The sequence below is a fragment of the Zalophus californianus genome, chromosome 8 (assembly GCF_009762305.2).
Source record: "Zalophus californianus isolate mZalCal1 chromosome 8, mZalCal1.pri.v2, whole genome shotgun sequence".
Classification (NCBI taxonomy): Eukaryota; Metazoa; Chordata; class Mammalia; order Carnivora; family Otariidae; genus Zalophus; species Zalophus californianus.
Window position 1 is genome coordinate 84041258 of NC_045602.1, and position 23216 is coordinate 84064473.

General features: G+C 44.2%; 1 long non-coding RNA gene across 7 annotated transcripts in view; it reads right to left on the minus strand.

Moving 5' to 3' along the window:
- LOC113936919 overlaps positions 1-23216 on the minus strand; it is a 121772-nt gene that overhangs the window by 57616 nt on the left and 40940 nt on the right. For 6 of the 7 annotated variants that reach the window (XR_003524419.2, XR_003524417.2, XR_003524415.2 and 3 more), the window contains exons 2-6: positions 21995-22164; positions 21188-21417; positions 15879-16059; positions 13696-13790; positions 11802-11925 (exon numbers count right to left, since the gene is read on the minus strand). This is a non-coding gene — a long non-coding RNA (uncharacterized LOC113936919). The remainder of the gene's footprint in view (positions 1-11801; positions 11926-13695; positions 13791-15878; positions 16060-21187; positions 21418-21994; positions 22165-23216) is intronic. The other variant, XR_003524421.2, reaches the window with a different exon arrangement.

The following is a 23216-nucleotide window of genomic DNA, read 5'->3' on the forward strand; positions in this document are numbered from 1 at the left end:
CAAGTTCCAGCCCACAGGAAGGGAGAAAGAGAGGAAGCCTAAGAAGAGCTAGTTCCAATGAAGACCAGAAACAGAAGTTGCACACATCGCTTCTGCTCATATCTCATAGGCCATAAATTAATCTTACGTCCAGAAAGGGAGGTTGGGAAGTACAGTCTCCAGCTGAATGACTTCATGTCCAGGGAGAAAAGAAGGACAGATTTAGGGAAAACTAGCCATCTGCCACATGTTCTTCAACTCCTTTCTGAGTAGAAAACCTTCTGGGGCCTCTCCCCCAGGGCAGCAGAACCTGTGTGCAGACTGTCTTTGATTCAAGGAAGAAGACCTCTGTCCCACCTGCCAGGATCCCCACTGCCACATGGGAGCTACAGGGGGTCACATGACCCCCAGGGTGGCAATCACTGTAGCTACCTCGAGCACTGAGACTCCAACATGCTCAATCCTTCCCTTCCTCTTTGGCTCCAAAGCTCAGCAAGCGTCTGGATGGGTTTCTGTTTTCACACCTAAAATTTCCCATCCATTTCTTCACTGGCTATGCAAGAAGATGCAAAACGCAATTGACCAGAGTGTTTGCTGCTCTAATTGGAAGCAAGGGAAATAAATAGGCAGACGTCTTCGGTGTCCCCGAGACAATCCTAGTGTAGCACCTTCCTTCAGTGTGATCTTGAGCACATTATTTAATATCCTTAAGTCTCATTTTGGTCATGTCCAAAATGGGAGCTACGATGCCTTGTCATGTGGTTATTAGAATTAGCTTATGAATGTGAAGATCTTAGTTCTTTTTAAGAAATGCCAGGCACCTGGATATTCAATTTATTTTTCTTTCAATTAGTGGCTTTTCTCTGCCTGATAAACCATCTCTCCTCCTCAACCTATACAAATTCCTCCAGCCTGTACCCCATGCCTACAGCCTTGTCTGTAACAGTCTAGTACACTTCGTCTCTCTCTCTCCTCTCAATTCCTGCATCACACTTGTTCACATCTTTTATTTAATGCCTTGTGCTATCCACTGATTGTTGCATAAGTATTTATCCAGTCTCGCTGGCTGGATTGCAAGCTCCCTGAAAGCAGGAGATAACAATGTGAGTTCCCACAACTGGCAACATCTAACACAATGGGATTGCCTAACATCAGTCAAACAAACACTCAACAAACACTCCACTGAGTTACCGAAAGAAAGATACCAGCAGATTGAAGCTAGATCTACAGGACCTTAGAAAAATAAATCAATTCAGCATATTAGTCCCAAGTGTTAGTTGATTCGGGGTTTCTTTTTCAAATAGTAAAAGCGTTCTGCTTCTGTGAACTGAATGACTAACTTACTATCCCTATGTGGAAGAAGCTGAAAGTGTTGCCGAAAATTTTATTGCCCCCAAAACTTCTGGTAACTCAGGATGCTGCCTTCTGGGTGGTGTTTATTCTCTGCCACAAACACCTGAATTACTGAAATTGAAATCAATCCAGATTCTGTGTTTGGGGTTCCAGCATTTTGTGGACTGGCGCATGTGCCTGACAAAAATCTGGGGAATGCTTGGCCTTTCATTCCTCTGAGAATTATGCCATTTTCCAAGAAAAGCTAAATAGCTCATTCATGTTTCACCCTCTGTTCTTCCAGGCTGGTTTCCTGAGGATATTTTTTAGCCAGACTGGGGTGTGTGTGTGTGTGTGTGTGTGTGTGTGTGTGTGTGTGTGTGTACGCACATGTTTTAAATAGGCTGCTGGAAACTGGGAGTTTTAAACTAAAACTTATATTGAATGATTCTTGAGTGCATTATCAAATGAAGAATATTATCCTTATTTCATCTATCTTAGACTAAAAAATAAAGGAACATATGAATGGTATTCAGTCAGTGGCTTTTGTTGACAAATTCTCCCAGAGTATAACTTAAATCCACATGAAATCTCTCAGTACTATTTCTGAGGGAAGCTAACTAATAAGTACCATCAGGTAACAAAGCTGTTATGGTTTTTTTTTCTCTCTGCATCACTTTTATCCAGAGAAGTGGGGGACTTCATATTTCAAGGGCTTTTTGCACAGGGCACCCTAATGTGGCCTTCACACACACACTGAAGTCTCTAGGATGGGGTGGAGGGGTGTTACGAGGAGCAAAGCTCCTTGATTGGACAGCATCCTTCAGGGGTTTCCAGCAGGAAGGCGATAAGTATATAAAACACCCACAAACGTGGGGCACGCTCCAGGCCCTCTGAATCCTTGGACCCTGTTTTCAAGAGAAGGAGATGCCATGAACTGTGGAGCACGGAGCCCAGATTCACTCCCCAAACCTGAGCAATAAGCTTCAACACAGGCAAGGAAAATACTTGGTTTGGCTTAAGTGGACAGTTCAGGTCAGTGTGAACTGGGCAGGCAAAAGAGTCCAAGAATCTATAAAAGTTCTTTAGAAAACAAAAAGGCATTGGTCAACAGAGGTGGCCTGGCAATGTATAAATGTGTTCCCCTCAAAGCTAAAGTTGAAGCCTCCTGAATACATCCAACATGTTTGTGGTACCTACAGATGAGAGTAAGATGAATTTTCCCAAGTCCTGTACTTTGTGTTCTCTATGGTCAGCATGAGCTTTTTTCATAATTAGGAAATTTAATTAAATTTCAACCTTTAAATATATATATGTTCTATATATTTATATATATATTTCTTTCCTCAAAATGGTGCAGCCAGCAAAGTCTTTTAAGAGAACTCCTGAACCAGCTCTTTATCACAGAAGAATAAAAGTACATGGTGAGCACAGGGCAAAGAGCAGGGCTGTCAGGGCAGGAGGTAGGACTAGAAAGGGTCTCAAGGACCACATTTCAGGGACCTACACTTTCCTGTAGGCTATCGGGGGCTTCCTGGGACTGGTCTAGGAATGAGCAGGTCTTTGGGGCCCCCTCACACTACAGGAGGTGCTGGGTCATAGGGGAGCAATGCAACCTGAAGTCTGATGACACTTAGTCCAAAAATACACACGTGACAGCAAGAAATATAGCTGATGAATGGCACTGTTCCATGGCATTGTCTTCTGACCTACTGTGGCAGTCGGGGTCTCAGTGAGAGACAGAGGGCTTATTCAAATGGGTGATTTGGGAGAGGCCAGTGAAGGATCTGTTTACAGAGGTGTCATGAGGGTTAAGAAAACCAAAACTGTGATGTGCAGATACCCCCCTGGGCTTGAAGCAGCACTTGAGAAGGGGTGACTCCTACCGGACAGAAGAGCGATTGTGTCACCCTCGGGCCAGCAGGGGGGGACCGACTGGTCATCAGTACCCCGACCTCACTCTCCTGGGCCTCAGTTTCCAGCTCCTGACCCAGCCAGACCATGGTGGGGGCAAAGAAGTCTCTGACGCCACATTCAGCGACCTCGTTTCCCAGGACTCTCCACAGAGTGGGGTGGAAAAGGGGAAGGAGGGGGTCTAGAGGGGCAAATGGAAACTGTCCAGCCCACATACTGTGTACTTGACTTTGAAATATTCATTTCCTATTATCCACCTTCCCCCACTAGAACATAAGCTCCCAGAGGACAGGGATTTTAGCTCGTCTGTTCTCTGCTATATTCCCAAGTACCTGCACATGACAGACACTCGGAGAGTATGTGTTGAATGGCTGAATAGAAGCAAATAAGGAAAACCATTTGCCCAGTACTGAACAGCAAGTGAGTAATAAGACAAACAGCATTTTATATAAGGTAAAAATAGTTCTTAACAGGGTGTTTCCCTACGGTAAACTGGTTCTTATTTTGGCCATTCTGCCCAAAGCAAAATATAGCCAACATACATAAGGAAAATATGGTAGGGTAGAAGATTTGCTGAAAAGATTATATTTATGCTTTGCTTGGAGTGAAGAAAAGTTTTGGGAAGCGGACCGAAGAATTTTAAATTGCCTTAAAGAAACACAAGAAATACATCTTTCCCCTAACTTTCAGACCTGTGGTCTAGGAAAGAGGGGACAGTTGCCAGAATTCTTAAAGAAACTCTGTGTTAAATAGTGAAAAGATGTCAGGTTGTGGGTTTCTCTGCCACGGGAGGTTTTAGAGACCAACATTGTCTGGATTTGATGACAGGTAATGACATTAACTAATTACAAAACTAATCACATTTGGAGCGGTGGAAGCTGAGATCATGATAAGCATAATCAAATCCCTGACTTCAGGGCTTCGGGAATCCGAGGATAAGTTTTCTCCCCTTGCAAAGCTTGACCAGATGCCTTTCGGAGTCTTTTGTCTGAAAAATTTGGAAGATCCCAATGAGAGTCAGAACCAGCATGCTGAATTGCAAAGCCCAGTGGCCAGACTGGCACTAAGCGAGGGCACTAGAGGGATGCCGTGTGCGTCCCCACTGGCTGAAGATGAGCCTTGTCCGCCCCATGGTCAGGAGCTCCATCAAGGTAAGTGCCTGGGCCTTGACCCCCTATCTCTTCCCCTAAGAGCCTAAAGACCTGCATCCCCCTCACCAGTTGGGTCATCTTGGACAAGTTCTAAACAATTGGACTCTCCATGTCTTCCTTCGCAAAGTAGAGATTAAAATACCAGTCGCATTTGCCTCCGCAAATTGCGTGAGAATCCAGCAAAAGAGTTTACTCTGCGGGTTATAAGCTGTTTTAAATATAACAAGTATGGCCAGCATTAAGCCATATTACAGGCCTGTATCCCTATAATATGAATGCCTCAATCACCAGAAAAGTAGAGAATCTTTAAAATAAAGGAGCTGACCCCTTTCTGGTGGCAGGAAGTCCTCCACTGCTCAGTTGCTCTCTCTCTCTCTCTCTCTCTCTCTCCCCCCTCTTGCTCTCTCTGGCCCCATGGGAGGAAAGGGAAGAGACCGGCCTCCTTCAAAGCATTTCCAGGCCTCTAAGGAGACAACAGAGCAGCGGCCCTGGTCATTCTTCTCATCTGGTAACATTCCTTAAGCCCCAGTGTAAAACTTAAAAGGAAATGAAATCCTAAATGCAAACACTATCTTTCAGTCTCTTGGAAAATTATCTACCTCTACTTTCGCTCTCCTCCCAATTCACTCACCCCCAATTAAAGCCGCCCTTTGAGTTAAACCTCACTTTTCAGAAACCAAGCCATCACTTAAGAGGAAAACATTAAGAGATCCAGATTTCAATTAACTCTGCCATTGATTTTTGCGTAATTCTGGGGGAGGCATTATTCTTTTGGTAAAGTGGGGGCAAAGAACTCAGAGATTAATGGAGGTTCTGATGACGTCAGCGAGCAAGGACTAAAATATACGCAGTCCTGATCCCCAGGCCCTGCTGAACAGCACAAATACTCGGAAAATGGCCCAGAAGCAAGACCTGCCAAGCGGCCCATTACAATGGAGACTGCACCTCCAGTAAAAAGCCTTTGGTAAACAGCATTTCCTTGTACTTTTTCATTTTAATGTAATTTATATGTTTGGTGTTCACACAATGGTGCAATTTTTCTAACCGATCAATAAAACAAGATCTAACCTGGCTTTTTTCAAAGCCGCAACTGTTCTGTAATTGTGGAATTCATACCCATCGTAAGAGGGGACCACTGGGTTGGCACTGCTCACTCGCGGGCACACGCGTGTGCCCATGCTACATAACTACAGTAGAAGAAACCACTGATACAGATATAATTTGTAATGTGTTGTGTCACTGAATGTCTATCAGAGGAAAAAAGTCGGTGCAAATAGATTTAAAACAACAGGCAGTTTAATCAGATAAGTACACAGCATTCATCTCTGTCCTCTAGAAATATGATTTCAGCATAATGAATGAAGGGAAGGAGCTCGTTGGAATACAGCCTTTCTGAGCAACAGAGTGAAACCGACTATCATGGAGAACCCTGTCCCGGGGGGCGTTGGGGGGATGGGGTTGCTGTGATGAGGAGCAATGGATCATCATCATCCAAAATAGGGAAACTATCAGAATTCGAACAAAGGAAATAAGGTGTAACCATAACTGATGCAATTAGGAATTTCATTTCTAAAGGCTTATTCCAACTCTACTCAACTTTCCGATGGGGAGTTCAGCGCTGCCATAGAACTCAGCAATCTTTGGAAGCCACTACAGGGGTGGAGGAGAAGGTTCCCTTCAGTGATAAAAAAACCACCTTTCCTGGGGTGCCTGGGTGGCTCAGTCAGTTCAGCATCTGACTCCTGATTTCAGTTCACGTCATGATCTCAGGGTCATGAGATCAAGTCCCATGTCAGGTTCCCCACTGAATGGGGAGTCAGCTTGGGGTTCTCTCTCTCCCTCTCCCTTTGCCCCTCCTGCTCTCTCTGAAAGAAAGAAAGAAAGAAAGAAAGAAAGAAAGAAAGAAAGAAAGAAAGAAAGAAAGAAAGAAAGAAAGAAAGAAAGAAAGAAAGAAAGAAAGAAAGAAAGAAGAAAGAAAGAAAGAGAAAGAAAGAAAGAAAGAGAAAGAAAAAAAGAAGAAAAGAAAGAAAGAAAGAAAGAGAAAGACAGAAAGAAAGAAAGAAAGAAAGAAAGAAAGAAAGAAAGAAAGAAAGAAAGAAAGAAAGAAAGAAAGAAAGAAAGAAAGAAAGAAAGAAAGAAAAGAAAGAAAGAAAACAAAAGAAAAAGAAATCACCTTTCCAGGAAGTACAAGGGAGTGAACTGAAGCAAACACCCTCCTCTCAAACAAAATGCCAAAAAAGTAATGCTATTCAGTAGCCACCTAGGCAGAGCTATAAACATGGACTTGTTGCTCGCTGCTCTTGTCGGAAGAAAAGCATCAGATTTGCGTCTGCTGATGCAGCTCTTTCCTAGTGATGCTGAGTGCCCCTGTTGCCTGGGGACCGATGGGGCTTCGGGGGAGGAAGCTGAGCGCCGGGCGTGGCAGAGGGCAAGCCGCTGCTCAGGCACACACTGACTGTGTGCTAAGCACCAGCCCCAATCCCAGGGCTGAACCCCTCCCCCAGCCCAGTGAGGCGGTCCCATCATCCAGCGCATTCTACAGATGATGCAGAGACACACGAAGTGACTTGCCCAAGGTCACATGGTGCAGAAGCCCTCAAAGCCAGACAGCCAGCTCTGAGAGTACCGAGGAACCACAGTGCTGCTGTGCAAATGAGCCTCATTTAATTGAATGGAAAGTTGGAAAAGTGGCAGCCTTGAAAGGAGGCAGGAAACGATCTGACTTCATTATAATCATCTCCGGAATCAAAACCGATTTGCTGAATTGTCCCCCCTCCACCTCGCAGTGTTGGGCAGCATTTCCATGAGGACAGAGAGACAAACATCTTCTCCCTGCGCACCCTCCCTGAGTCTCCAGGCTGAATCCACCTGCCAGGCAGAACCCAGCCGGGCACTGAGAAGCACTTCAGGGATTGCGAGAGAGAACAAAGGCTCCATCCCAGAGGTCAGCTCGAGACCCTGGAAACTGAACCCCAGCAGCCCTGCCCCATCGCTCAGCCCAGCCCTAGACTGGGCCCCCATGCAGGAGTGGAGGCAGGCCGACTCCAGGGTTCACCCAGCGTGACTCATCCATTTCAACCTGGCAAAGAGTGCTTCTGTGGGTTCTACCTGTCCTAACACGGAGCTGGTGCTCAGCTCGGTCCACAACTCAGGCATTAAAAAGGTAAGTTTTTAATAACTTAATATCATGTCTATTTTGAAGCCACATTCTTTCAGGGTGGCAGAAACTCAGTCGTGGGGTCTCCACCTTTGCCTCACCCAAGGCCAAGTTCTGGGGATTCTTCCGTTCTAAGACATGGTAGTGGAGCGGCCGGCAAGGTTTGATGCCAAGTATCTGTGCAGGCAGCCTCTGATATGTCACACAGTCCCCCTACCTGGTTCTCACACATCTTGGGCCCAAGCCACCCTGGACACCCTTGGGTTCCACTCTTTCAGCCCCTTTCAGGTGTCAAGAGACCAAGGATAGATCTCCTTCTCCCAGCCCCCTCCCCCACCATCATGAGTGTGAAATGTCCGCACAGACTTGTTCTCTCCACTCTTTGGCAGGGCCCTAGGTGTTTCTGTTCCCCTACGGCTGTAGCAAAACAGGACAATATCCTGGGTGAGCCTAACGTCTGGAAGGACATCACAGAAACCCAACAACAGAGGCTTGGCCAAATAGAAATTTATTGTGAAACACAACCAAAAAATCAGGCACAGTGCTCAAAGGTGCAGTCAAGGAACCAGGCAGGCTCTTCCTAGCCTCCAGCCAGGCCCCTGTTTAACAATGACAGCTGTCCCCTGGGCGTCCCATACCAGGTGAGCAGGACAAAGCCAGCTAGGAAAGAAGGGGTCTGTGTTTCAGACTCAGCACTGGGGGCATCTGCCCATTCCAATCTGTAGGGTGGTGGGAAGGTGAGCTTTTGGTGTCTAGCCTCCATTACAGGAAAGAGCCAGTCAGGCGAGGCTTGAGGAGGCCAACCTAAAGAATTCGCCACGACCAAGGGAAGACTTTTTTTCATGGTCACTTCCCTCCCCCCAAAACAAGTGGGCACTGGCCTAGTTGCTTGGATGAGGTAAAAGTGAAAAGAAAAATACTACAAGTAAAAGGTTGGCTAACGCTTCATAAACTATTATCCCACCTCATGGGGTCAAGAGCACCTTGGTCTGGGTAGATGCCCAGAGGAAGTTCAAATGCTACTGACGTCTCTGCAGGATCAGATTGAGTCACCTAGACATTTGAGGTCCTCACTCAAACCCCTGCACTCCCAGTCTGCATGACCTAAGCCAAGGGCTTCTATTCTTCCATCTCTACCCTGGCTTGTTTAAGAGACCCAGAAGGTGCTTAGTGAATGGATATTGAGCCAAAGAATGTCCCAAGTTTGTGAACTGTGGAGGCTGGGCCAGAATGTAGCAGGGATGTTTCCTAACATGTACAACACCAGAAGACCCAGTCACTGAGGGAGAACCTACAGAGGCTGAGCCTTTTAATGCCAACAGTGCTCCCCAGCTCCTTCGGGTGGCCTGGAAGGATCAGCTCAAGGCTCAGTGCACCTGCAGAGGTCCAAGGAACCCCCTCCCCTCAAGTACAGCTTCAAAATCATTTTGACCACCATAAAGAAAGGCTGGCCCACCTGAGGCTAAACTGTAGGTCTGCTACGCTACAACTTCAGGAAAGTTCCTTTGACCTGAGCCTTGTCTATCAGTAAAATGAACACTGTAATATCTATCTTGCAGGGTTCCTGTGAAGATGGCAGGTAATGGATGTAAAAGCACCTGTCCATTGCCCTTCTTAGCCCATGGTAATAGCTCTTCTTGCAGAAGATCCTGGGGTCTTGGATGGGACCAGGAGTGGAACTCTGCCTGCTCAACCTGGGTAGATCTCCTCCAGGCCAGGAGGTGCTCCAGAATTGGGTTTGGTTGGTTGGTTGTTCTGAGGAGGAAGGATGGTGACGGGGCAGGATGGCTGAGAACACCCCCCAATCTCACATGGCCAATTGGTACTGGCCTGTAGGAACCCTCGACTAACCTCAATTCTGCATAAAACTGTGGATATTTATGTGCCATGACGTGGGGTGGCATTTTGATCTCTACCATACAGTAACACCATTTGTAAACTGATTCATTCTTTGGAGCTCTGGCGGGGGGGCACCTTTAGCACTAACATATGCTCCTACATAGTTATCCGTACACAAGTGTGAGAAGCACTGTAACCAAAACTATGCTTAGTACAACTAAAAGTGATGTGCTTGGCAAAAAATAAAATAAAATAAAAACAATCTCTGGTTACATTAAGTGACATAAGAACCAAGGAGGAAAGAACCCTGTGTGTTTGAGGAGACCATACCTAAAGTCGCAGTGTATTCTGTGAGCTTCCCTATGGGGAGACAAAGTGCAGCATGTCCAGAGGAGGGACAGGGGCAGCCACCAGCCACAAAAGAGAAAACTCCTCCCCTAGGCCAGAGTTGAAGAAACGGGGCATCCTCTGCTTGGTAGAGGGAAAAAGGATAAAAACTGTCTTCAGATATTTGGAGAGAGCTTTCATGTGCAAGAATGAGTTTTAGGTTACGTGCCTCAAGAAGTAAAACTAGAGCCACTCGTGGGGTCAGGTTGAAGGCAGGTTTTGACTCAAATGAAGGCAGGTTTTGATTCAATTGAAGGAAAGGATTTTAGTCACTACATCTGAAGATGAGATGGGCAACCCTGAGCGACAGTGAGTTCCAGAAGCTCATGCTATTCAAGATTGGAGAATGAGTGCCTACTGAGGAGATCATACCAGATCTGCCTCGTGGGGCTGTGGTGAGAACCAAGGAGATCATTGTTTCCAACCCCCTTATATGCCACCGCTCAGGCAGTGACTTGGCCACACAGCTCTGGACTCTCTGCTGCTTGCTTCACCCAACTTCCAGGCCACAGACTTCAGTATGCACAACCCAATGGAGCCCCTTCTCATGTCTGCTTGGCTGGCCTCTGCCCTCCTTTCCTGGAGCTTCTCCCCTGAAGCATGAGATACTCCAGAGAAATTCTGCACCCAACCACCCTCAACCCAGAGGTAAGAGGGGGACATAACAGGGTGTTAATGTTCCCTGAGGAAAACCGTTCACCAATCCGTGGTTGGAAATAGCAAATAAATTCTTTTGCCATGAGACCTACCCCAAGACCTCACGGCTTCTGCTCTGGGAGGATGGTCCCTGCATTCGTTTCCCATGGCTGCTATACCAAATTACCACAAACATGGTGGCTTGAAGCAACAGGGATATATGACTGCAGAAGTCTGCAGTCAGTACAGCAGAGACACCAGCAGGGGCTGTAATGCCTCCAGAGGCTCCAGGGAGGGTCCCGTCCTCACGTCTTCCAGCTTCCGGTGACTGCCCACATTCCTTGGCCTGTGGCCCCATCACTCCAAGTCCCACCTCCATGGTCACCCTGCCCTCTCTTCTGTCAGGTGTACCTCTGTCTGTGCCTCCGTCTTCTAACGACATCTGTAATTGGATTTCGGACCTACCCAGATAATCCAAGGCAATCCCTCCATCCCAAGATCCTTAAACACATCTGCAAAGTCTTTGGCACAGAGGTAATATCCCCAGGTTCTAGGAATCAGGATGCGGACATTTCTTTGGAGGGCCACTATCTAGCCTAACACTATCCCAAGGATGGAGCAGTTGGTTATGCTTCATGCCAAGTTGGGGCCACATCAATAATACCCCGTTGTATTTGCTCCTTTCATCTCAGCCTGACCACCATTCTCCCCAGCCATCCCACTCTGGGACTGAACTCTTCACGACAGAGACAGCACATGGGTTTTCTTCCAGTTCTCCTTCCTGGGGAACCCAAAGTAATACCTGTAAGCCCTGGAGAACACTGCCCACAGTCATGGCAGGAATGGCGGCTGGAGTAATGCGATAACAGTTCCCACAGTTTGCAAGGAGATTTCACTTTTTTTTTTCCAGAGCATTGTCTAATCATTTAAAAATAGGCTCTACTCTGAGGAAATGGAGGTCATCTATTTCAGTGAAATTTTACACTGTGTTCAAAGACTTATTTCCCCTCTACAAAACATTTCCTGCATGGTGACAAGGTTTCAGAATACCTGCTAAAAGATTAGAATTAGAAGAGGAAGAGTTTTCCCACAGCAAACGGAAGAAGATTCACTCAATTACAGGGAAGTTAAATAAATTAGTTTACATGCTTACAAATTTCTTACAGATGAAAAGTGTTATCTGTATCACTGCTAAGACCTGCTATGAATATGCTTTCTCTGTGCTGAACCAGATTACATTTCTTAAAACAGAAGCATCTTGGGTCCTGGGAATATCCCAGAAGTACCATGGCTTCATTAATGAATTGCCGCATCAGATAGCACCATCTCCAAATTCAGTTGGCAGGGCTGTGAGTGACTTATGGAAAGGGAAAGAGAGGAGAATAAAGCAGAATTTTCTACTGTACCTCTCAGAAGTCTTTGCAGGTGACAGTTCACCAGTGGAAGATTCTGGAAGGTTTGCTTTTTTATGAGGCAACTTTACTGGCACCTTTGCTTCAGAGAATTATAGACTTAGGCTCACAGACAAACCTGAAAAAAAAACAAGTAGCCAACAACACTGAACACGAAGAAAATATTGGCAAACTTCCCCGTTAAAACAGTGAGTGTCAAAAACAGAAACTTTCAAGAATTTCACTTCTCCTACCATGACAAGGCAAATTTAATATTTTGGGGGGAAGCTCTTTCCTCCAGGCACATTTGATAATCATCATTTCAAAACTTACAAGACACATCATGGAATGAATACAATCTGAATGAAGGCTGTATTTAACAGTGTGGTAAAATAAGTCCATATCTGGCATGTTTAATTTATGTCATTTAACTGGACAATTCATATTGGAAAATTCCTCTGATATGGATTCCCTTGGACTTTATATACAAAATCCTAACTTGCAAATCCTCCAAACCTAGACTGTCTCCCTCCCTTAGTTGCTGGTACAATCTGCTATCAACACTTCAGCATCCCTCTTTCTCTTTGCTTTCATCGTATGGACACACACATAAACAGGACACACACACACACACACACACACACACACACACACTACATAAAACAACATGTCAGGCAACCCTGTTGGATGACAGGATTGCTCTCCCTTTCTCATTCCATCTATTTTCTTGTTCTCCATATCACAAATAAGGGCCAACTCCTTGGGCAGGACGGGGGAACTCAAGAGAAGAATCTATATCCTTCTGGAGGATTCTAGCCACAGGGGTCCAAGAACAAAATTATTCTAAGAGTCTTCCAACTCCTTTTACATAGTCCTCACTCCCTGAAACATCCAGCTCCTTTTCCATTCATAGCAGGCTCTTAAAGAATGCTCAGTAGAGAATGAAGAAATGAACAAAAGAACTGAGCATTTCTGAAACCATGGAAAGAAGCATGGTGGAAAGAACCCCTGGTGTACTGGAAAGAATGGTGACCTAAAGCAAGAGAGCTAGCATCTAGCTCCTCTGCCGGCTGACTCCTTGATCTTGGTAGGCTGTCTCGTTTCTTCACATGCCAAATAGAAACAACACTTATCCTGATGTTTTTGTATGTCACCAGTAGAGCATCTTATGGTTTAGGGAACACTTGGGACTCACATTCTCTCACTTGACCCAACCAACTACCAACTGGTGGCAAAGGGTGCCCATCTTTTGGCTGGGAAAGACGTCCATAATGTTGACCATAAGGTCTTGAAGTAGTAAATCAAGGTGCACTCCACGTAAGAAGTCTCAGCACCTTCTCCATGTAGTAGAGTAATCCTCTTTTCCAACAGGAAGAGCCCAGCCACGATCAGTGACTTGCCACTGAGACAGTAATGACAGAGCCTCTTTCTCAAACCATGATGTCCTGCCCCAAATCCGCCTCACTTCCTGCTGTCTGTACACCAGTACCGAATACCCATAACCTAAACACATTACGAAAGGCCCTCAGCATCTCATCAAATGAGGACCGTCATCGAAATTCCTATAAATACATTTCTCAGCAGGGAGTAGTGAGTTCACAGGTACTCAGCAAATTGGATAAACAATATCAAGAGTCAGCACACTTTCTCTGTAAAGAACCAGACAGCACATCTTTTAGGTCACTACTGCTCTACATGGTAGCGCAAAAGCAGCGGCAAACAACCCATCCATTAATGGGTGTGGCTGTGTTCCAATAAATCTTTATTTATAGGTCAGACTTAGCCTGCAGGCCTGTGTTTGCCAAACCCTTGAACTGCATCCACTTCTAGAATCATCTTGATGTCAAAAACATTATTTTACAACTTCCTTTTAGAATCAGGGTCCTGACAACTCTTGAGGAACACATACATCCGGGCACCTTTGTCCCTCTTCTTCCAGTGTCCTCTGATAAACGCCAACTGGCAGAGAAGACATGGAGCATTCATCCTTCAGTTGCAGTTATTCTGAAAGACAAAGCAGGGGCAGAGATTAAAACCAGCCCCCCAGTCTTTGTGCCATACCCAGCATATCAAGTGCCCCTCTTCAAATTGTAGTGAGTTCACTGTCTACCTAATGGAGAAAATAGAACCATTCTTTCACTTAATAGTCTTTTAGTAAGGGTATGCGGGGGGGGGGGGGGGCAGGTTTACTAAAGGCCCTTATAAAATGCCGGCTGAAAGGAATAATGCTCCTTGGCACCACAGAATCTTTTTCATGTGAAGCTACATGATCACTTTTCATTTTGTTTCTCAAGCACCCCATGGCACCCATCCATGTATTAGGCTAATAACTGCATGAATCTAGTTAAAAGGAACCAAGCAATTATTTTAATTAGAAGAGAACAAAAGTAACACTCCTGGATTCTGTCTTAAGGGGCAAGAAGGAAGTAGTCAGGGTTCAAAAAGATCCCACAAAATATTTTTTGTGAAAGGAAAAATAATTAAGGCCAAATTTAGAATGTACTTGCAATAAATGGGCCAAATAAAATGAATGGCACCACTGTGCAACTAAAACCCATTCATATATAAGAGCCCCAGAAAGTCCATTTTTATGTGATACCATTTTGAGGGTATAGCCAATTTTACAAAGTGAAAGTGAATGTCTAGTAGAGACCTTAATGATCCTTGTGAATCTCTTACACAATTTCTTATAGAGTTTCTGTGTAAACTCTTTTATTAATAAGAGAAAAGAGGAAGGATATTGGTCAAATTACCTTTTAAGTAGGATTATTTTTCCTCATTTAAATTCTTGGGCTAAAGTGTTCAAATTTGTTTCTCTGGAAAAAATCTATCTTTACAGAAAATCCTTGTCACTTATCCATTCTACAAAAAGTGAATCCCATCCCAAGGGTGTTAATCATTTGAACTGAATGCAGTCGTTCAGGAAGAGATGGCTATCTGCAGATTTTCCATAGTCTTTGCCTCCCTGCGTCCCTTCTGGTCATTGGGCCATTGTGTTCCATCTCGGGCTTCCAAATAAAAGATGAAATGAATCCCAAACTAGTCAACTAGTAAGTGTTGCCCCTTCTGTTTAAGTCTATCCTTGTTTACTGAACACCTGTTACCCTCCAGCACAGAGCAAGTTATAGATGGAGGAATGACTCAGATCTGAACCCAGCCTTCAAGAAGTTCAGTCTAATCAGAGCCAGAGGCATGGATGAAAAAGGAGACCGTGCCGCCCCAGCTGGGTGGGATCGAGGTTCTCTGGCCTGAGTTGATTGTGAAAGAATGGATGGCCCAGGAGAAAGACATGGATAGTCCATCCCCAGGAGAAAGATCAGCATACACAAAAGCTGGGCCACAAAGAACCCCAGGGGAAACACTGGTAACTGCAAGCAGGTAGAGCTGCTGGAGTGTGAGGCAAAGACCCAAGAGGAGCAAGAGAGGTGCTGGAGAGGTAAACAAGAGCCAGGCCTGGGGAGAATTCATGTGCTGTGTTCATGAGCCTGGACTGCCTCTCGTGGAGCAATGGAGAGCCACCAAGCAGTTTTCAACAAGGACTAACACGGCCAGCTACCCATTTTAGAGTGAGCACCTGGAGGGCTGGGAAGGGGATGAAATGGACACTAGGTGTCCCATAAATTCCACAGCCCAAACAAGAGGTGATAAGGACTTGAACTTGGACAGTAGCAAGTAGGAATGGAGAGATGGGGTAAGGTATGAGATAAAACAGTATTTAAGGGGATTAAAGTGAAAAAAAAAAAAAAAAACCTCTGTGGAACAGCAACTGAAGAGTCAAAAGTAGATGAAATTGGCTTTGAAGTTTCTCAGTGGGGAAGCAGGTGTTTTATCTGAATGCTTGTCATAGGTCCCAAAAGCTTCTCATCTTACAGCTCCTCCTTTAAACTCAGGATGAGCCTTGATCGTGGGTCCCAGGATTGAGATGCAATAACAAATTTCAGCCTTGGGCACACGAGCAGATTTCAAGTCCCAGAACATAGTGTAACTTCCATTTTCTTCCCCAAGCAACTCACACAAAACCAGTCTCCTGCCACAAGTCTATGTTAAAATATACAGAAACCTAGAATGAAAGAAATTGTGACAAATACTTACTGTGCTGGTTACTCTTATGTATCAACTTTCCTGGGCTAAGGGATGCCCAGACCACTGTCAAACATTACTTCTGGGTGTGTCTGTGAGGGTGTTTCTGGAAGAGATTTGCATTTGAACCAGTAGATGAGTAAAGAAGATCACCTTCACCAACGCAGTGGGCATCCTCCAATCCATCGAGGACCTGAATAGAACAGAAAAGCAGAGGAAGGGTGAGTTTTCTCTCTGACTCAGTTGGGACATCCATCTTCTCCTGCCCCCAGGCATCAGAGCTTCTGGGTCTTGGGCCTCCATCCAACTAGAATTTACATAATTCCACCCCACACGGACCCCTGTGACTCTCAGGTCTTCAGACTTGAGGTGAGTTACATGACCCGCTTTCCTGGGTCTCCAGCTTGCAGACAGCACATTGTAGGACTTCCCGGCCTCCATAACTGTGCTAGTCAATTCCTATAATAAATAAATAAATACACACACACACACACACAGACACACACATTTGGTTCTGCTTCTCTGGAGAACTTTGACTAATAATATACTCAGGACAAACTACATATATTTTAAGTAAGTATATTAGATTAGACTTATTTATATTTTAATTTTTTAAAGAATGTACAGAGGACACCACTCCAACTCATTTTATGAGCTGGCTAAACGTTGATAACTCACCTGGCAAGGACATTACACTCAAGGAAAACTACAGGTAAGTTTCATGCATACACATTGTTGTAAAAATTATCAAAACCAAGGGGTGCCTGGGTAGCTCAGTCCTTAAGCGTCTGCTTTCAGCTCAGGTCATGATCCCAGGGTCCTGGGATGGAGCCCCACATCACCCTCCATGCTCTGCAGGAAGTCTGCTCTCCCTCTCCCACTCCCCCTGCTTGTGCTCCCCCTCCCTCTGTGTCTCTCTCTGTCAAATAAATAAATAAAATCTTTTAAAAAAATTATCAAAACATGCTGCAATACTTCAAATAAATAACACATCATAACCAGGTTGGGTTTAGTCCAGAAATGGAAGATTGGTTTAACATTCAAAAACCTGGGGCACCTGGGTGGCTGAGATGGTTAAGCATCTGCCTTGAGCTCGGGTCATGATCCCAGGGCCCAGGAATCAAGCCCCGCATCAGGCTCCCTGCTCAGTGGGGAACCCTCTTCTCCCTCTCTTCCCGCTTGTGCTCTCTCTCTCAAATAAACAAAATCTTAAAAAAAATATTCAAAAACCTATTAAATAACTCACCATACTAACAATAAAGTAGGGGGGGTGTCATGATCATTCTACAAGTAAGTGAGTACTTAATTTATGACAACGTATCATGTCAGAGCCCTGGGGAAAGAAGTCTTTTTCATTAATGGTGTAGAGTAAGTAGATATTGTGGAGGAAAAAACAAATTTAATCCCAACCTCATACCATATGCAAAAATCAATGACATATGGATAAATGTGAATAGTAAAAAACAATAAAGCTTCCAGAAGATAACATAAAAGGCTATTTTCATGGCCATGGGATAAGCAAAGCTCTCTTAAATAAGACATAGAAAGCACTAACTATAAAGGAAAATATTGGGAAATTAGGCCACATAAAAATTAAAATCTTCTATCCATCCAAAGATACCATATAGAGAGTGAAAAGTCAAACTCAGAGTGGTATATGATATTTGCAATATATATAATCAAAAAAGGATGATATCCTTAGGGCGCCTGGGTGGTTCAGTCGGTTAAGCATCCAACTCTTGATTTCGGTTCAGGTCATGATCTCAGGGTTGTAAGACAGAGCCCCGCATCGGGATCCGCTCTGGGCGTGGAGCATGCTTGAGATTCTCTCTCTCTATCTGCCCCTCCCCCCAACCCCTGCTTGCGTGTTCTCTCTAAAAAAAAAAAAAAAAGATCATATCCACAATATATAAATATTCCCTACAAAATAGTAAGAAAAGATGAACAATGTAATGGAAAAATGAACAAGACCCTTGAAAAGCCCATTCACAAAATTTCCAAATGGCCAATGTATATGAAAAGATCCTCAACTTCTTAATAATCTGAGAAATCAAAACCATAATGAGATTCAACTACACACCACCAGAATGACCAAAATCAAAAAGACTGAAGAATACCAGTTAACAAGAATTAGAGCAGAACATCTCTCACCCACCACTGGTGGGAGTGGAAACTGAAACAACCTCTTTGGAACATCGACATCATTAAACCTGAGCACGGTCATGCCCTACAATTTAATAACTTCCCTCTTAGTCTACATACCCAAAAGAAATGCATGCACACCCACCAAGACGTGTATGAGAAATCATATAGTGGCTCTCTGAAATAGCCAAACTCCAACAACAACCCAGATGTTCATCAAGGGCAAAAGGGTTAATTGTGGTATATTATTGATACAATGGAATGAAATAAAGCAAGGAAAATATAATTGTGCCCAGCAACATAGATACAGCTCACAAATACAATGCTGAAAGAAAGAATCAGATGCAAAAGAACACTTACCATAGGAGTCCATTCATATGAAGTTGAAACAAAAACATAAAACAAATCTATGGTGTGGGACATCAGTAGAGTGGTTATTTTTGAGGAGGAAAGGGGACTCCCCATCCTAGGGGCAGTCAGGAATATTGGCTATATTCTCTTTCTTGTCCCGGGAGGTAGTTACAGAACATGTCCTCTCCAGGATGACACACTGAGTCCCATGCTTCTACTCTTTGTAATCTTCCATACAAAGAACGCCAATAAAGCTTCCCAGAAAAGTTTCAAGTGTTGATTTCCATTTCTTAGATGGAGTAAATGGACTAAATATTACCGAATATCTTGATTAAAATCAATCAGTGGCTTGTTCTTACCTATGTTCAGTGTGCTCTCCGGATGTCAGGAACAGAGCAGAAAACCGGAAGAACCATACCTATGATTATAAATCAGCTGGACTAGGAAGAACAGAATGCCTTCCCCTGGAGGAAAAATGAATAAAACTGGGTCTCTTGGCAGTTTAGCTAAGAGGCAAGTAGTGGGTGAGAAGAACAAAAAGTTAAAGTCCCGATATATAAAATAAAGACTTAATGAAGGTCCTCCTGGGGGCTCATACATGGCTAGCCTTATATAAAAGCAGGATTAAAAGGTAACAAATTTAGGCTGGCTACAAGGAAATGCCTTCTTACGAAATGTATAATTAACTTGTAGCCAATGGTTTACTAAAATCCAACTCCTCTCAAAAAAAAAAAAAGATTAGCTATTTATAGCAGCTGAACCAGCATCTGTAGTTACACTGACTAATATCGTATTACAAAGACTCCCCTGCTTCCAGGCAAAAAAAAAAAAAAAAAAAAGACAGCCAGCCAGGGTCAGGAAGAAAATTTCCCCTTTGGTGTAGTATTTCACAGCTCTGTTATCTAATATTGGACAATTTGCGGGGCTGCGCAGTATTCGCCCCGCCATTCAGAGCACCTGGCTCTGAAACAGGCTATTGTTTTAGTTCTGGATGGCAACACCTGTAGAGCTGTATTTAGGCAACACCTTGTGTTTCCAAAAGGTAAACACAATGAATATAATCAAAATTGTTCCAACACTACTGTTTTTACATCAACAATCTATAAATATATGGAAGAACTCGATATATGTGTGAAATAAACAGAGCAGGCATACCTCCACCGAGGTAATTCAGAAGACAGCTCTATAATTTAGCAGCTTGGATTTCAATTGTTGCGTTTTTAGGTACGAAAAACACAGATATTATTCATCAAAGTGATTGTCCTGTGCACTTGTATACCTTATATAATTTATTTTTTCAGGGCTTTTTACTTCAAAGGAATCACTAGCTAATGACATTTCAGACTTAAGAAATTTTTCTGATAGCACGCTGGAATTCCCTCAGGGACCGGATTGTGAATAAGTGGATTTTTTTAAAGATCATTAACAGATATTACAAACCAATTCAAACTGAGCATTTTCTTTGCAAATTACCTTTAACTTTTAAAGCCATTGAAAAAAAAGACAGTGAGTGATTTAATTTACTTAACCTGTCTACAAATTGCAGCTTTGTGCTACATCGGCGACTGCATTTTCAGCCAAAAAATATCTCTAACTATCTCTAATAGAGATATTTTTCTAAATTATCACACTCGATGAGTGGTATTTCAAAAGATAGTAATGTTTATTTTTTTCTCATTTAGCAAGTTGCTCTGGAATGGAGAATTTTATTTTATTGATAGGTTTAAAGTAAAAACAGAGCCCCGCACTGTCTATATCTGTTGCTTAATTAAAACTCTCGGGTAATTAGCAGGTTTATCATTTCCTGAGCAAAGGCAGATGATGGAGCTTTGGTGGTAGATTGGGGGGGTTGGGGGGATGACTTTTTTATTTAATGATCAAACCATAGTTTCTGGGCTAAAGAGCTAATACTTGGGGTGAGAGGCACCTTTATTCCCCCACGTGCATCAGGTCTGATGCTTATTTGCATCAACACCCCCCTTGTGTATGTTTTCCATTCAAAGAGCTCCCGGGGACTTCAAAGGGAGTTGCCTGCAAGGACAGTCTACGTGGGAGTCCTGAAAGGCTCCAGAACAGGCCCAGAGCAGGGAGAAACCATGCCAAGAGGAGCTCACGCTGGAGCCCCCAAACCATGTCACAAAATTAAAGGGTCTCCCCTGCCTACGCCATCCCACAGCGCACGTGGGAAATGTCCCCAGGCTTGCCAAGCACTGTGCTGGCTTCTCGGACTACTACTTATAAATATTTGATGAGTAGCGCTCCATTTATAAGAAAGTATGTTAATAAGAATATTCTTTGAAATTGGAGTCAAATGCAGGCTTTAAAAAGGCTCATTGTTTGAGGTACTACAGATTTCCTTCTTTTCCCTTTTAAAATACAAAGTCAGCTTACCACAAACCAAAAAAAAAAAAAAAAAAAAACAACCCTAACATCCTTCTGGATGTCCCATCCACAACAACAACAAAAAAGAAATGGGTAAGATTCTACTCTAAAGGATGTTCTATTTTTGGAAGGATTCATTAAATTTTTGCGGGTAAAGGAACATAGAAACTAGTATTTCTCGAGTGTCGCTTGTGTGGCAGATATTCTAATGCTTCTCTTTTAATCCACACCAATATATTATGAGGTAAATGGTATTACCCCCATTTTAAAAATGGAAAATGGGCCTCACAGAAGTCATACAGTAGGGTGTCTATTCCAGAGCCCCACAACGGTTAAGTGCAGGCCTGGTCTGGAAACCAGATCTGCCCAAGCTTAATGTCCATTCTTATTCTCTACCTCACATTGACTCCCAGATGCCTGCTGGTTTCACAGGGATACGGCCCTACCCAGTCTTGTCTCACTTCTCCGAGATGGTTTCCTCATCTAGAGATACCACGGAGACAGCGGCAGCACCTGCTCAGCCCAGCATGCCGGGGGATGACAAAGATGGACGGCATCCCATTTGTGGAAGCGCTTCATACACTCCATGCTGTGGAGACGATGTCTCATTAACCTTTCCTTTGATTTCAGGCACGCTCCGCAGCATCAGACTTCATTCACATCTCCGTGGCTTGGTCTTTTGTGAAAATAAATTGAAATGGGGGTGATTGCTCATGTAATAGAAGTCAAAACCATAGCTTAAAATAAAATACATAAAATAAAATTTAAAAGAATATAAAATAAAATAAACATAGGACATTTTCTGACCCTGGAATATCAACCCATCTATTTATTTTGCACTCATTCAACAAATCTTTACACATGCTGAGTTGAAGCTTGGGCGCTTCATCATTATGTCAGATTTCTAAGCACACTTCACCTTGCTTTTGCACTGAGGATAAAATCAAACATCCAGATATGACCCACCTAGGGGTCCAGGCATGATCTGATGATGCCTGTTGGCCTCTCAAACCTCATCCTGACCAGCTCCCCGCACTCTCTGCTCTCCAGACATATGGCCAACAGGCTGAGCTGGAGTCCCGCCTCTCCGGTCCCCCTTCTGCCGGCTGGCTACTCACCTGCTGACCCCTTCTCTTCGTTCCTGACTCAGTTTAAATGTCCTCTCCTCCAAAAGACCTTCCATTGCCTCCAGATCCAAAATAGCCCAGCCCTGAGCTTGCCACCCCTTTTGGTTTCCTTCAGAGCAATCTTACCATGTGTGACACTCTCTCTGTTCGGTCCCTCATGTGCCATCCGTCCATTTCAAGTGTAGCTCTAGAAAGTCAGAGATCAGCTCAGTCTTGTTCCCTGACTTTGTCTCCAGACCACAGAACAGGGGAACACAATGGAGGCAGGAAACGGTGTTGCCTTAAAGCAGCTTTACCTGATGTCAAATAACAAAAAGTCCCAGTCAGATACTTTGTTTCATGGCTGCAGGGGCAGCCCTTGAACTGAAGGAGAAAAGTTCTCATTTTTCCTCCCGCACCAAGCTCAAGTTCTTTCCCCTGCAATGAACCCGTGCCTCCGCCCTGCCAGGTGGCCATGCTCACCTGATCTGGAAACAGGTGGCCTGGAAATGTCTTACCTGTTGGCTAGAGTCCTGCCTGCCAAGAAGGCACGGCTTTCCCTGTCATCTAAGTGTGATATGCCAGCAAGCTCGGCGCCCTGCCGGGCCCAGGCGTGACTCTCAGGTGCTTGCAGGGGTTCCTCTGTCCAGGTTGGCAGGGGCTCCGGTGACAGCCCGGGACCTCAGCTTCTGCTGCCCTCACCGATCCCCACCCACACTGCCCAGGGGAGAGCGGCAGGCCACCCTCACTGCACACGTCTTTCTCGGCTTAACCATTTTTTTTCTTTATTCGACCATGTACAAGTTAGAGAATAAATACGTATTTGTTGGAACAAGTGAAACAACACTTAAAAATGTGAGGAAAAGCAAAAATAATTCCTTCTCCCTGTCTCGCCTCATTACCACTCTCTGGAGATGACCATGGGCAAGCATACATATGCCTATATCCATGTATTTAATTTATATAGTAATATATATACACACACACATGCTCTCTATATAGTAATACATATCATGTTTACAACCTATATTTACAAGGATATATTACATATTTTTATGTATAATTTTACATAAGTGGGGTCATATATGTGCTGGGGCAATTTTAGTGCCGTATTTATCTTTATTCAATTACCACTGATTTGTGTATTTCGCTTCCCTCTCTCAGGTGTGGTGACTCCCGGGGTTTACAGGAAAGCACAAGTGTGCTCTGGGCAGATGACCACACCTGTGTGCAGGAGCACCAGTCTCCCTTTCTGTTCTTAAACACGCCTGTCTTGGTCACACTGGACTCCAGTGTGCTGGTGTTTCTCTTTTCCGTTGCTGGTTTAGGGACATCTAAGGAGATGCCTGCACCCCACCCCCCAGGGAGA